The 13,546-nt window shown below is 38.9% G+C and overlaps 1 long non-coding RNA gene across 3 annotated transcripts; it reads right to left on the reverse strand.

The window, feature by feature from the left end:
* Positions 1–1,221: 1,221 nt before the first annotated feature.
* On the reverse strand, positions 1,222–13,226 carry LOC119729463. 3 transcript variants are annotated; one of them, XR_005271246.1, is made up of 4 exons: positions 6,033–6,164; positions 4,937–5,064; positions 2,196–2,330; positions 1,222–2,038 (listed from the first exon to the last, which is right to left on the reverse strand). It is a non-coding gene; the product is annotated as an uncharacterized LOC119729463 (long non-coding RNA). The 3 variants fall into 3 exon arrangements; XR_005271245.1 differs by lacking the exons at positions 4,937–5,064; positions 6,033–6,164 and adding an exon at positions 12,939–13,226; XR_005271247.1 differs by lacking the exons at positions 4,937–5,064; positions 6,033–6,164 and adding an exon at positions 2,523–3,642.
* Positions 13,227–13,546: the final 320 nt, after the last annotated feature.

Consider the following 13,546-nt stretch of genomic DNA (forward strand, 5'->3'; position numbering starts at 1 on the left):
TTCGCACGATTCCACAGATTTTTAAACTAGACGGTCTCGTTTTTTACAAAAAAAAATGTGGGGGGGGGGGGCGGGGGGGGCGGGGGAGCACTTTTTATGCAAATTAACGACTCGCGTAGAAATTTTTGAAACCCTAATCAAAATTATTGCGCCCGCTGTCGGTTTTATTGCTCCACTTCTGATATCTTCTGTCTAGCCCCCCCCCCACCACATCGAAAAATAATAGTAATTAAATACTGTTTACAAATGTGCTCGTTTATTCAGAAATTCATGAAGCATATTCAAACTGATTGGATGTTTCCAAAGTGTCTTTCCCATTTGCAAAAGTTCTTTTTAAAAGCCCATGGGGGCATGCAAATTGTGATTTGGCCGGCGTATGCAAATTCGGGTCTTTTTATTGGACAATTTTAAAAGGTAGAACCTAGGAGCCTAGGAGATTTTTTTATTTCCGTTTAAGAGTAAAGATTTCCCTACAAAAATACCTAATTATTTTATATTCCCTGACGTGCCATATGTGCGCACCCCGCCCCCAATCACCCGTAAATAATAAAACGTCATTTCATTTTCAGCTGGGTTTTGTTACTTTTGTAGTAGCTTGACCTCCCCCGCCAACAACTAAAACAAAAATAGGCAAAATACTGACAACCTTCCAAGGATATCAAGTGTCTCACATCTTTCAAGTTTTATTTATTTTGTTTAATTACTTAGTCTTATTGACATACAAATATTTAAACCAATTCATACAAACAAATACAAAAGATTCCAAATGAGGAGAAAAGTTGGGCAGAAGGCCAATAAATTTGAGAAATTAATAATCACTTTAAAATATCAGATGATTATTACATAAGCAACGACTACATGACTGTACACGGTAAAGCCTGGTTTTTGTATTTCGCCATTTTTTGAATAAGATTTTAAAAAGGGAAGATAAAACTTGGGAATGCCCCCCCCCCCCTCCAAAATAATCCTAGATTATTTTGAAACATTTCAGGACTATATTTTGTCTAATTTAGTTATGTGAAAAAATATTTGATGCGAGGCAAGTTCAACACTCGATATATATTGCGTTTATCCTTTTGTGAGGTTAGTTAATTATTAATAAGAAAATGAAAAGACATGCAAAACCACCAAAAACACAATTGTGCATACAAAGTAAATATATGACAAGTAAAAAAAGTGCAATGAAATAATAAATCACAAAAGGACAAGCACAAAGTGTAATTTGAGTGTCATTCATACCTGTTGCAATGCATTTTGATGGATAGAAGTTCCTGAACAGTTTATTCTTTAAATTTTCCTAAAAATTAAACGTTCTTGTGTTTTCTAATAAATATACAATGGAAAGAAAGTCACGTTTTAGTTTAACCGACGTCTTGTTAAAGACGTTAAATTTAAATAAAGTTTGTTACATTTCTTCAGTTTTTAAACAATAAATTAATCATTTTTGAAATCTTTCAAAACTCTTATGACTTAAATTGGTTTTTTAAAAATGCACTTTCAATATCAAATTAAATTTATAAAGCAAAATTCTCCATTGTCAACTGAACAAAAAGCAAATAGAAAGCCTTAGGCGAGACCTCGTTTATAATTTACCGAGAAGATCCAATTGAATGCATTAAAGGTAGTATGAAATTATTAACTTATTGATGCAATAATTTTGGATGACCCAGGACAGATCAAAGGAACATCCCTTCTCCCAGACATGGCACTGCTAAAAAGCCAGTGACAAATCATTACCCTTACAATAATTTTTCAGCAAGTTTCCATTATTGTCCATTGTTAACTGTCTGTTGCAGTATCCGGTTTCAGATTATTTTAGAGGCATAAATAATTTAATGAAATCAAAATTACTTTTCATTTCATTTTAGTGGTGTTGCCTTAGTGTACAACATTAATGACGTTGCATTATGCAGTCTGATTTATCATTTCATATTATGCAAGCTAGTTTTTTTTCTCAAGTTTCCGATGAGGGCATCCTTGTCCAGTAGAGCAGCTTCGTCATTGTCCAGTCTCGTCCAAGCTTGGTGGTCCTAATGTCCTAAACATGACAAAATAAGCAAGCAAATTAAAACAAAAATACATATATTAGGAAATCAAGCACTGTGGATTTTGTAGGAGGGACAAACTACAATCAGAGGAATAACAAATTATAATCTTCATACCCTGGTCTTTTTTCGTTTTCAAAGTAAACTCACCTCAAGAATCAGAAGTGGCCAGGCCAGCAGGCGGTGTCAGTCCATCGTCGGTCCTCCCAGCTTACGATGGCTTGAGGCAGGCTCATCCTCATCTCAGTAAGACAATTCCCTCATCAGTCAGTGGTCCTCATTTCTCTACAAGGATTCAAATGACGAAAAAAAAAATCTGAAATATTAAGAAATATGTGCAAGGAGAAAGAAAACTTCGATTTTTACCCCCCAAAGCAACACAACGCTATGCCAGCACTCGTTGTGGAAGAACACAGAAAAGCGCCAATCACCAATTTTGAGTTCTGTGACTAAGAGGAAGCCTACATGTAAACTAACTTCAAGAATCAGTAATGCGAAGCCCAGCAAGCAGGTCATCCGTTCATCTGTCGGTCCTCCTTCCTGCTTCCGGTTCCTCTAGTTTCTGTGTGATGAGGCTGTTGGAGCCTTGGAGGGTTCATTTTCGTCCAGACAAAGCAGCCTAGCTCATCCAGTCTGTCTCAACTTTTAGATCATTAGTTTCTTTGATGAAAGCTGCAACTCTTTCGTAAGTGGACAGGGGTACGAAAACACCGGGCCTAGCCCATTTGTTACTGAACTGAAACATTGCAAATGTAGCCAATAATTATGTCTAAGCCTACCTATTACCAGGTCATGGGTAGGACCCAATGGAAACCAAACGATTCTACCCATGTTTCCATTATTTCCTTTTTAAAACAGACACGATCACTTTATAATATGCCGACGCTGATAATGGCAGGTTGCTTTGGAAAGTGCATATAACTCGCACACTATAAACAACCATTAAAAGAAATTCAAGTGACATAAAGATGACAAAATGCCATCTTAATCCTTGCCGATCCCTTCCAAATCGGACTTACATTGAACATAGTACGTGTACTATAAGGAAGGAGGGTTACACGTAGGCTAAAATCAACAAGGAAATAGTAGTTTTCTATGTTACTCTAAACCTGTCGCATATCTTGAAATGCTTTCTTTTGAAATTTACGTTAAGTACGGTATACTCGTAGCCCACACAGATTTGATCGTGAAAGTCTATATAAGACCGATCTCTTTAACTACTGCAACGCTTTTTTCCATCATGGTTTTCGTGTTCTCCCCTTCAATAAAACAGCACTGTCGGCCTTATACGTTATCAAAGGTCAAAGTAAGACAACAAAATGAGTAACTCAAAGGAGAAATATATACTTGATGAAAACATGTATCCCTGCCGATCTTTCCAAATCGGACTCACATAAATGATGTAGATGAAGTTTAAACCTTTACAAAAAACACGAAGAAATGTCACATGCGACAGTAAATATGTCGCATGTCTTATACAGCCATTTTCCCTATCGCTTTGTTGTTTACACTTAAGTTGTACCCTTTCACATGCATAACCAGGCTATTTCTGGCCTTTTTGAAGGCAAACCTCTTGACAATGTCACAAATTGCAGGGTTTTTTTCGCTGACGAATAATACTTAGATGTGGTGTAGGCCTAGAACTTGGGGGAATGCCTTTAACATGCTGCTTTAATTGAAATTCAGTCATTTTCTTTACAGCGATATAATGGAGTTTTTCCTTAATATCCGTCAATTTTTTACCTTTTTTTCTGCCGTCATTTTCCCCACCGTCTACCAAAATTCGCTTTCTGACTTTTTTTAAGCAGTGTAGTACCGTACCGGAAGTGGCTGCCGATTATAATTTGATTTTTTTTTAAACATTAGTTCGGCAAATTTTTGCATGGCATAAGGCCTAGAAGTTTAGAAAATTACCGATTTTCAAATATTATTTTCTTTCGCTGCCGCTGTTAATCTTTTTACTCTTTAATTTCGTTCTTCCGCAATCGAGTTTTTTTTACTTTGTAGGTAAGAAAAAGAACACTGATATCAAGTATTATTTCTCTCACTAACGCTGTGATTTTTTTAGCCGTGTAAACTATGTTTCGTCACTTCACTTATAATGCCGCGTTGATTTTCGGTGTAATTTTCGTAATTTTCCTGTAGCTACCGGTAGAAACAGAGTGCCGTGCTGCGAGAAGAAACTCCACGTTCTATGTGATTTTCGTTGTAATTTAATTTGGACCGATTTGATTTTTGTTTCCACGTTTCGTCACACGCGTTTAGTCAAATATTTCGGGTAGGTATCGCAGTAAAGGTAAAAACAACACTGATTTCAGTTATTTTCGGCGTAAATTTCATCATTTTCTCCGCCACTTGTTGGAAGCGGAGAAGCATTTCTATGAGAAGAAAATCCGCTCATGATTTGATTTTCACTGCAATGCATTTTACACACATTTGACTTTTTCTTCAATTTTCGTCATATTCGTTGTCAAATATTTCAGGTACATGTATAGGTATCTCAGTAAGGTTAACAAGTAACAGTGATTTAAGCTATTATTTCTTCCAATAATAGCGGTAACTTTGGCGTAAGAATTCGTATTTTCGTCGTTTTTATGTTTTATAATAATGCAAAATAATATGCAGTCTGATTTTTGATCCAATATTCCGCAAATTGGAAAGTGTCTGATGACGGCATCCTTGTCCAGATAGAGTAGCTTCGTAATTTTCCAGTCTCATCCAAGCTTGGCGGTCCTCATCTTCTAAAACATGACAAAAAGAGTTAACTAGCAAATTTTAGAATTAATATTTAAAGAGGAAATCAAGCATCGTAAGAGGTGACATAGTATTAAATGAATAACAAATTTAAGTGTAGGCCTACATATCCATGGTCTCTTTTCAAGTAAACATACCTCAAGAATCGGTGATGGCCAACCAAGCAGGCAGAGTCAGTCAACCGTTGGTCCTCCCAGCTTATGGCAGCTTGAGGCAGGCTCATCCATCATAGGGCAATTCCCTCACCAGTCAGTGGTCCTCATGTCTGTAAAAAGATTCAAATGACGAAAGAAAATATCCGAATTATTATTAAGAAATATCTGAAAGGTAGAGCAAGAGGAGGGGGGCAGAAATGTTCGAATTAACCCCCCACAAAGCAGTGCCCCACTACCAGCACTCTTTATTTGTGGAAGAACATAGAAGAGCGCCAGATCACCCATTTTGATTACTTGTTGCTGCTTATTCTTTAGGTACATGCAACTAAAACTAACCTCAAGAATTAGTAATGGGGAGCCATTATCAGGAATGGGAAGCCCAGCAATAATTAATTATTATTAAGAAATATCTGAAAGGTAGAGCAAGAGGAGGGGGGCAGAAATGTTCGAATTAACCCCACAAAGCAGTGCCCCACTACCAGCACTCTTTATTTGTGGAAGAACATAGAAGAGCGCCAGATCACCCATTTTGATTACTTGTTTCTGCTTATTCTTTAGGTACATGTAACTAAAACTAACCTCAAGAATTAGTAATGGGGAGCCCAGCAAGCAGGTCATCCGTTCATCTGTCGGTCCTCCTCCCTGCTTCCGGTTCCTCGGGTTTCTGTTTGATGAGGCTGTCGGAGCCCTGACGATGTCTTGAGGCAGGCTCAGCCTCATATCAGTAGAGTAATTCCCTCATCAGTCAGTGGTCCTCACTTTGCTGAAAGGATTCAAATAACGAAAGGAAACATTTGAATTATTGAGCTGTATTCGTGCCTGGGCTCGAAAGGGGAAAGAAAACATTTAATTAAGCCCACAAAGCAAAGCCCTGCTACCAGAACTCGTTTGTAGACGAACATAATAACAGAGTCAAATCGCCCATTTAAATTAGTTCTGTGACTTGATTGTTCCTGTTAAGAGGAGGCCTACATGTAAACAAACCTAATAATAAGTAATGGGAAGCCCAGCAAGCAGATCACCCATTTTGATTACTTGTTTTTGCTTATTCTTTAGGTACATGTAACTCAATACTAACCTCAAGAATTAGTAATGGGAAGCCCAGAAAGCAGGTCATCTGTTCATCTGTCAGTCCTCCTCCCTGCTTCCGGTTTCTCGGGTTTCTGTTTGATGAGGCTGTCGGAGCCCTGACGATGTCTTGAGGCAGGCTCACCCTTTTATCAGTAGAGCAATTCCCTCATCAGTCAGTGGTCCTCACTTTGCTGAAAGGATTCAAATAACAAAAGGAAACATTTGAATTATTGAGCTGTATTCGTGCCAGGGCTCGAAAGGGGAAAGAAAACATTTAATTAAGCCCACAAAGCAAAGCCCTGCTACCAGAACTCGTTTGTGGACGAACATAATAACAGAGTCAGATCGCCCATTTCAATTAGTTGTGTGACTTGATTGTTCCTGTGAAGAGGAGGCCTACATGTAAACTAACCTAATAATCAGGAATGGGAAGCCCAGCAAGCAGGTCATCCGTTCATCTGTCGGTCCTCCTCCCTGCTTCCGGTTCCTCGGGTTTCTGTTTGATGAGGCTGTCGGAGCCCTGACGATGTCTTGAGGCAGGCTCAGCCTCATATCAGTAGAGTAATTCCATCATCAGTCAGTGGTCCTCATTTTTCTGAAAGGATTCAAATGACGAAAGGAAACATTTGAATTATTGAGCTGTATTCGTGCCTGGGCTCGAAAGGGGAAAGAAAACATTTAATTAACCCCACAAAGCAAAGCCCTGCTACCAGAACTCGTTTGTAGACGAACATAATAACAGAGTCAGATCGCCCATTTAAATTAGTTCTGTGACTTGATTGTTCCTGTTAAGAGGAGGCCTACATGTAAACTAACCAAATAATCAGGAATGGGAAGCCCAGCAAGCAGGTCATCCGTTCATCTGTCGGTCCTCCTCCCTGCTTCCGGTTCCTCGGGTTTTTGTTTGATGAGGCTGTCGGAGCCCTGACGATGTCTTGAGGCAGGCTCATCCTCATATCAGTAGAGTAATTCCCTCATCAGTCAGTGGTCCTCACTTTGCTGAAAGGATTCAAATAACGAAAGGAAACATTTGAATTATTGAGCTGTATTCGTGCCAGGGCTCGAAAGGGGAAAGAACACATTTAATTAACCCTACAAAGCAAAGCCCTGCTACCAGAACTCGTTTGTGGACGAACATAATAACAGAGTCAGATCGCCCATTCAAATTAGTTCTGTGACTTGATTGTTCCTGTTAAGAGGAGGACCACATGTAAACTAACCTAATAATCAGGAATGGGAAGCCCAGCAAGCAGATCACCCATTTTGATTACTTGTTTCTGCTTATTCTTTAGGTACATGTAACTAAATACTAACCTCAAGAATTAGTAATTGGAAGCCCAGAAAGCAGGTCATCTGTTCATCTGTCAGTCCTCCTCCCTGCTTCCGGTTTCTCGGGTTTCTGTTTGATGAGGCTGTCGGAGCCCTGACGATGTCTTGAGGCAGGCTCACCCTTTTATCAGTAGAGCAATTCCCTCATCAGTCAGTGGTCCTCACTTTGCTGAAAGGATTCAAATAACAAAAGGAAACATTTGAATTATTGAGCTGTATTCGTGCCAGGGCTCGAAAGGGGAAAGAACACATTTAATTAACCCTACAAAGCAAAGCCCTGCTACCAGAACTCGTTTGTGGACGAACATAATAACAGAGTCAGATCGCCTATTCAAATTAGTTCTGTGACTTGATTGTTCCTGTTAAGAGGAGGACCACATGTAAACTAACCTAATAATCAGGAATGGGAAGCCCAGCAAGTAGGTCATCCGTTCATCTGTCGGTCCTCCTCCCTGCTTCCGGTTCCTCATGTTTCTGTTTGATGAGGCTGTTGGAGCCCTGACGATGTCTTGAGGCAGGCTCATCAATCCCAGTAGAGCAATTCTTCCATCAGTCAGTGGTCCTCATTTTTCTGAAAGGATTCAAATGACGAAAGAAAACATTTGATTTATTGAGCTGTATTCGTGCCAGGGCTGGAAAGGGGAAAGACAACATTGAATTAACACAACAAAGCAAAGCCCCGCTACCAGAACTCGTAGTTTGTGGACGAACATAGAAGAGCGCCAGATCGCCCATTTTGATTTTAGTTCTTGACTGTTTCTGTTTAAGTAGGCTACATGTACACAAACCTGATAGTCGGTAATGGGAAGCCCAGCAAGCAGGTCATCCGTTCATCTGTCAGTCCTCCTCCCTGCTTCCAGTTCCTCGAGTTTCTGTGTGATGAGGCTGTTGGAACCCTAACGATGTCTTGAGGCAGGATCATCAATCTCAGTAAAGCAATTCCCTCATCAGTCAGTGGTCCTCATTTTTCTGAAAGGATACGAAAGAAAACATTTGAATAATTGAGCTATATTTGTGCCAGGGCTAGAAAGGGGAAAGAAAACATTGAATTAACCCCACAAAGCAAAGCCCGCTACCAGAACTCGTGTGTGGAAGAACATTATAACAGAGTCAGATCGCCCATTTTGATGAGTTCTGTGACTTGATTGATCCTGCGAAGAGGAGGCCAACATGTAAACTAACCTCAAGAATCAGTAATGGGTAGCCCAGCAAGCAGGTCATCCGTTCATCTGTCGGTCCTCCTCCCTGCTTCCGGTTCCTGAGTTTCTGTGTGATGAGGCTGTTGGAGCCTTGGAGGGTTGATTTTCGTCCAGACAAAGCAGCGTAGGCTCATCCATGCAGTCTCAACTTTTAGGTCATCAGTTTCTTTGATGAAAGCTGCAACTCTTTCCTAAGTGAACAGGGTTACGAAAACACTGGGCCTAGCCCATTTGTTACTGAAGTGAAACATTCCAAAGCATTATGTCTAAGCCTACCTGTAATAAGGCCACTTGTTACCAAATAGAATCTACACGATTCTACCCATGTTTCCACTATTTACTTTTAAAGACAAACATGATATTTTTTGTCTTAGGCTAATGCACACAAACATGTGCCGACACCGACAACGGCAGGTTGCCAATAAGTTGTACCCCTTCACAATGTACTTTTTTTGGTGGGAGGGGAGGGGGCAATTAGGTCTTTTTGAAGGCACTTCTCGACAATGCCAACAATTTTGATGTTTTTGAAATGCCGCTGTATATAACTGAAATTCAGTCATTTTCTAAACAGATATTTTGTTCATTATGGTGTGATTTGTTTTCTCGTAATTTCGTCAATTTCATTTTCTTTTGCTGCCGTCATTTTTCCACCGCTTGCCTCAAAAAGTCGGAAAGCGAATATTGGCAATGTAGAACCGGTATTTACTGTTCAGCATAATTTCGTACTTTTTTTTAAATCTTAATTTCGGTCTTTTTTTCTTTGGCCAAATTTGGAAGTTTAGAAATTAGCACCAATTTGCAAGTACATGTACATATATTTACTTCTTTCGTTGCGGATGATTGATTTTTATGCCGTTATTTTCGTCATTTTGATTTGTTATTTCGATAACCCATTTTGTTTACTTTGTGGCAAGAAAAATAATACTGATTTCGGGTATTTTTACTCTCACTAACGCTGTGATGTTTTCCTCGCGTTATTTTCATCATTTTCCTAGCGTGTAGGCCTACACGTAGAAAGCGGAGTGTTTTTTTTTTTTCGGAAAAGAAGTTCGTTGACGATGTGATTTTCGCTACAATTTATTTTGGACCGATTTGAATTTTGTTTTCAGTTTTCGTCATACGCGTAGTCAAATAAGACTTAGTATCCGGGTAGGTATTTTTTATTCCAGTACTGCCTAACATTTTAAAGTTGATTTCGTATTTTCGTCAATTTGAGGTTTGCCTCTTCAAAACCGTAACATTTTTTGCCCGACGTATTGCAGGTGAGAAAAAAATAACACCTGATTTCAAGTATTATTCCTTTTCAACCTCTGCTTCGATTTTGCTTAGCCGCAACGATTAATTTCATTTAAAAAAAATTAATTTTGTCTATTGTCAGAGACAACAGACGGATACCATTAAAAAAAAATCACACCACACAGAGAGCAATGCACACAAAGGCAAAAAATCAAACATGCAACATTTACAATGAAACAAAATACAATCTACTTTTGAGTTTTTTCCCCCCAAAAGTCATTCTCTCTGTAAGCATTTTTTACTCACAGATAAGCTTAATAATGAACCGAGCTTAAAAGCTCTTCACAGAATAAAAATGTCTTTTATATAAATTTATGCAAAGTATAATTAACCAAAGTTATGACTTTTCATTTTACTACGATCATTAAAATATGGTCAACTGTCAACTGTGCCCTCACTGCTCACAGACTAGCGAAGTATAGACAATGCGGCGCTTTTACAGACGCTGTTAATCCCAGATTTTTTGACCTTTTAGTGTTACAATAAGAGCGTATATGTCACCTTAACAGAGAGCTCATTGAGGAATCAGTGTTAATTATTAACCAACAGTTTTCTCTGTATGGCTATTTAAGTAGTAATGTCATTCCGTGTTTTCGTTAAATGGTTGAAGTTTTAATGTTCAAGTTCTTCTGAAGGAAGGGGCCTCTTGGAAATCGGCGCTACTAATGTGCACCGAAGAGGGTGTCCCTTACAAGTGACACTGCACCAGGCATGGTCACTGTCAATTGCCGATGGCCTAGATTTTATGAATCTTGTTTGCTGTTAAACATTTTATACAATTATAAAGAAATTATACCGTCGTTGGTGGACAACGCACCAGGCATTGCCACTTTCTGTCGTTGTTTTACTAACTTTGTTTAATTATTGTTTTGAGTTCAGCAAAGTACCAGCCAATGTCCGTATAGAGGGCAGCATTCCAGTTGATCGATAAAACATCACAAAATGACTCTCAATCAATTACAAAATCGACTATAAATTTGCGAGTGAAGTTTCTTAATAGCGAAAATAAAATAAAATACACCAGTACTTTCAAGTTTAGGGGGACAGTGTTATTCATTAGACTGATTTTCGTTTGCATTAAGTTAGTGTTATTTTTATCCTTTTTTTTTTTTTAAGAAAACTTCTAAACTCCCCATCGCACTTCCTGCAGGCTCAATGTGCGCATGCTCGCAGCGGGCTGTGCTTGCTCCCTAATTTTCGTTTGCTTCATTTTCCCTAACACTGTTCATTGCACTGCTAAACAGTTCCCTAGATTTTATCACTTCGAAGTATGGTACACGAAATCGCGCGATTACGCAGGTACGCGGATATGCGGATACGCGGGTACGTGGGTACGAAGACCAAGAGGAGATGAACATTTTGTTCTTAATTAGGGCCTACTACTATACATATGACAATCACAACGTACGTACGTGATGCATTTAATTTATCACATACGTACGTGATAATATAATATTACGTACTAACGCAATATTAGTATTATTATTGCGTACATACCTGATAAATAAGTACATTACGTACGTACATGTATTGCATATGTTAGTGATAATACGTGTATCCTTAAACGAGTATACGTTGTGTATACGTACTTAATAATTATCACGTGGGCCCTACGTACGTAATAATTATCACGTGGGCCCTACGTGATATTATTACCTACGTACGTGATAATATTCAAGTACGTACGTGACAATAACACATACGTCATAGTATTATGAAAAAAAACTAAATAACTCCCATGTCCCTTCACGGTCTTCGTACCAAACCGTCTCCGGTCAAGCCAAAAAAAAACACCAAAAAAAAACACGAGTTTGCCGAACATTACGTATGAATATGCCTTATTGTCGAACGGAAAAGCGATAGAACGCGGTGCGGATGTTTCTAAACGCGTATGAGAATATTTCGCCGAATCTAAATGCCTATAACATTATCCTAACACTCCTACAGATCCAGCAGCTGCTTTGCGGATGCTGCATAATGCACGCCTGCAGCGTCTGCACTCCTCCCAACTTGACCTACAAACAAAACTAATTAATTGTTTGCATCACTTGCACCAACGTTTTGCCCAGAATGTTGACTAGGTTTTATATTGTTTCAATTTATTTTTTAGTTTCTGAGACTGAGGTGGAGAGCGTCTTTTAACCTTCTTCAGAAAGGGAGTTACATAAGACCTGCAAGTCAATGTGACAATGAAGGAAACACTGTCACAGGTAAATTAGCGAGTTTAATTATTCAGGAACAACAATTTGAAGAAAAAAAAAACTTCCACTGGAATGCTACCCTTCAACTGTTCCACGTGCGAACGCAATGTCGCTGCACGTATCAAATTCCTATGCAAATACGTGCGAACACAATGTCACTGTACGTGTCTGACGAATTCTTTCGAAATTGTATTTTCTCCCCACGTGCGAACACAATGTCACTGCACGTGTCAAATTCCTATTGGCGTTGCATTATTATTGAATAAAATAATAATTTTCGTTCAACCTTAATTCTGCTGTAATTTATCTTCCATGTAAACTTTTTTTGGTAATCCTCATCTTTAGGACACCTCTATTTTTTACCAGTTCTGTTCAAAACTGACTTTTGCAGATGACTATCCAGTACCAAAGTGACTTTTGCAGGCTAAAGCAGTCTTTTTTCTTCAGATAAATTCATGTTAGTTGTAATTTTGAAAGCATTTTCAAAGAAAATGTGACTTTTTTACCCTTTTTTGCAGTTTGCCATCTTGGTTTTAGAGTCAGTTTCTGTTCGTCATCGTCGTCTTTCTCCCTTAATTTCCCTCTCAAATCAAAGCCCCGCAAGCCTTTTTCCACAAAATTAAACCTGCTGACATTCAAGAAGGTGTCATACTGTTCAGATATATGACAAGAAAGATCAGAATGTCACTTTTGAGTGTCATCTAGTCAGCTCTTTTGGTGAGTCTGTTAACCTTATATAGGAATGGGGTCCTAAAAGTAAGGATTACCCTTTTTTTAACATCCAATGAAATTTAAGGAGTTCTCTGTTTCAGGTGACAAAACTCTCTACTTTTACCAGAGCTTACACACGTTATACACATGTACATTAATCAGAGACATGTAACGTACCTCTTTCTACTCTTGAAGACATTGCCCCTCTTGGTGTTGATCTTGGAGTAAATGGTAACGATGTCTTTGTTAATACAATATAAATAGGACACAATGCGCACGTTCAATTAGAATAAACAATTTCATACAGAGCCAAAATGATAATTTTGAACAGCGTAATGAGTTGCATGCAGTGAGCGTGAGGAGCACAACGACAGTAATGAAGGCCTAGCCCAGCACCGAAACAACAGCTTAAGATAAAGCCCGTGCACGCTAGGTCGCTGTACCATGGTGATCAGCCAGGCATGAATGTAACAATAGGGCTGGAGTCTGAGTGGAAATCTTCTAAACACGTTATTTGCATAATGTGCATTCAGCACAAGCCTGGGTTAGAAATGAGAATCGGATAGAATGCTAATGACGTAATTCCGATGGGCGATTACATTTTGGTCAAGAGACTTACTTAGAGGGGTGGCACAGTTTCATACTGATCAACTTGAGTTGAAAACAATTGCCTGTTTAAATACATTTGTGAAGGACGAAAACAAAATGTACTGCACCCACTTTTGGGGGTTGAATTTTTGGACCGACCGGTTACAGTCGCATCACCGGCAGTGGCGTCGCCAAGG

The sequence above is a fragment of the Patiria miniata genome, unplaced genomic scaffold (assembly GCF_015706575.1).
Source record: "Patiria miniata isolate m_02_andy unplaced genomic scaffold, ASM1570657v1 HiC_scaffold_1, whole genome shotgun sequence".
Lineage (NCBI taxonomy): Eukaryota > Metazoa > Echinodermata > Asteroidea > Valvatida > Asterinidae > Patiria > Patiria miniata.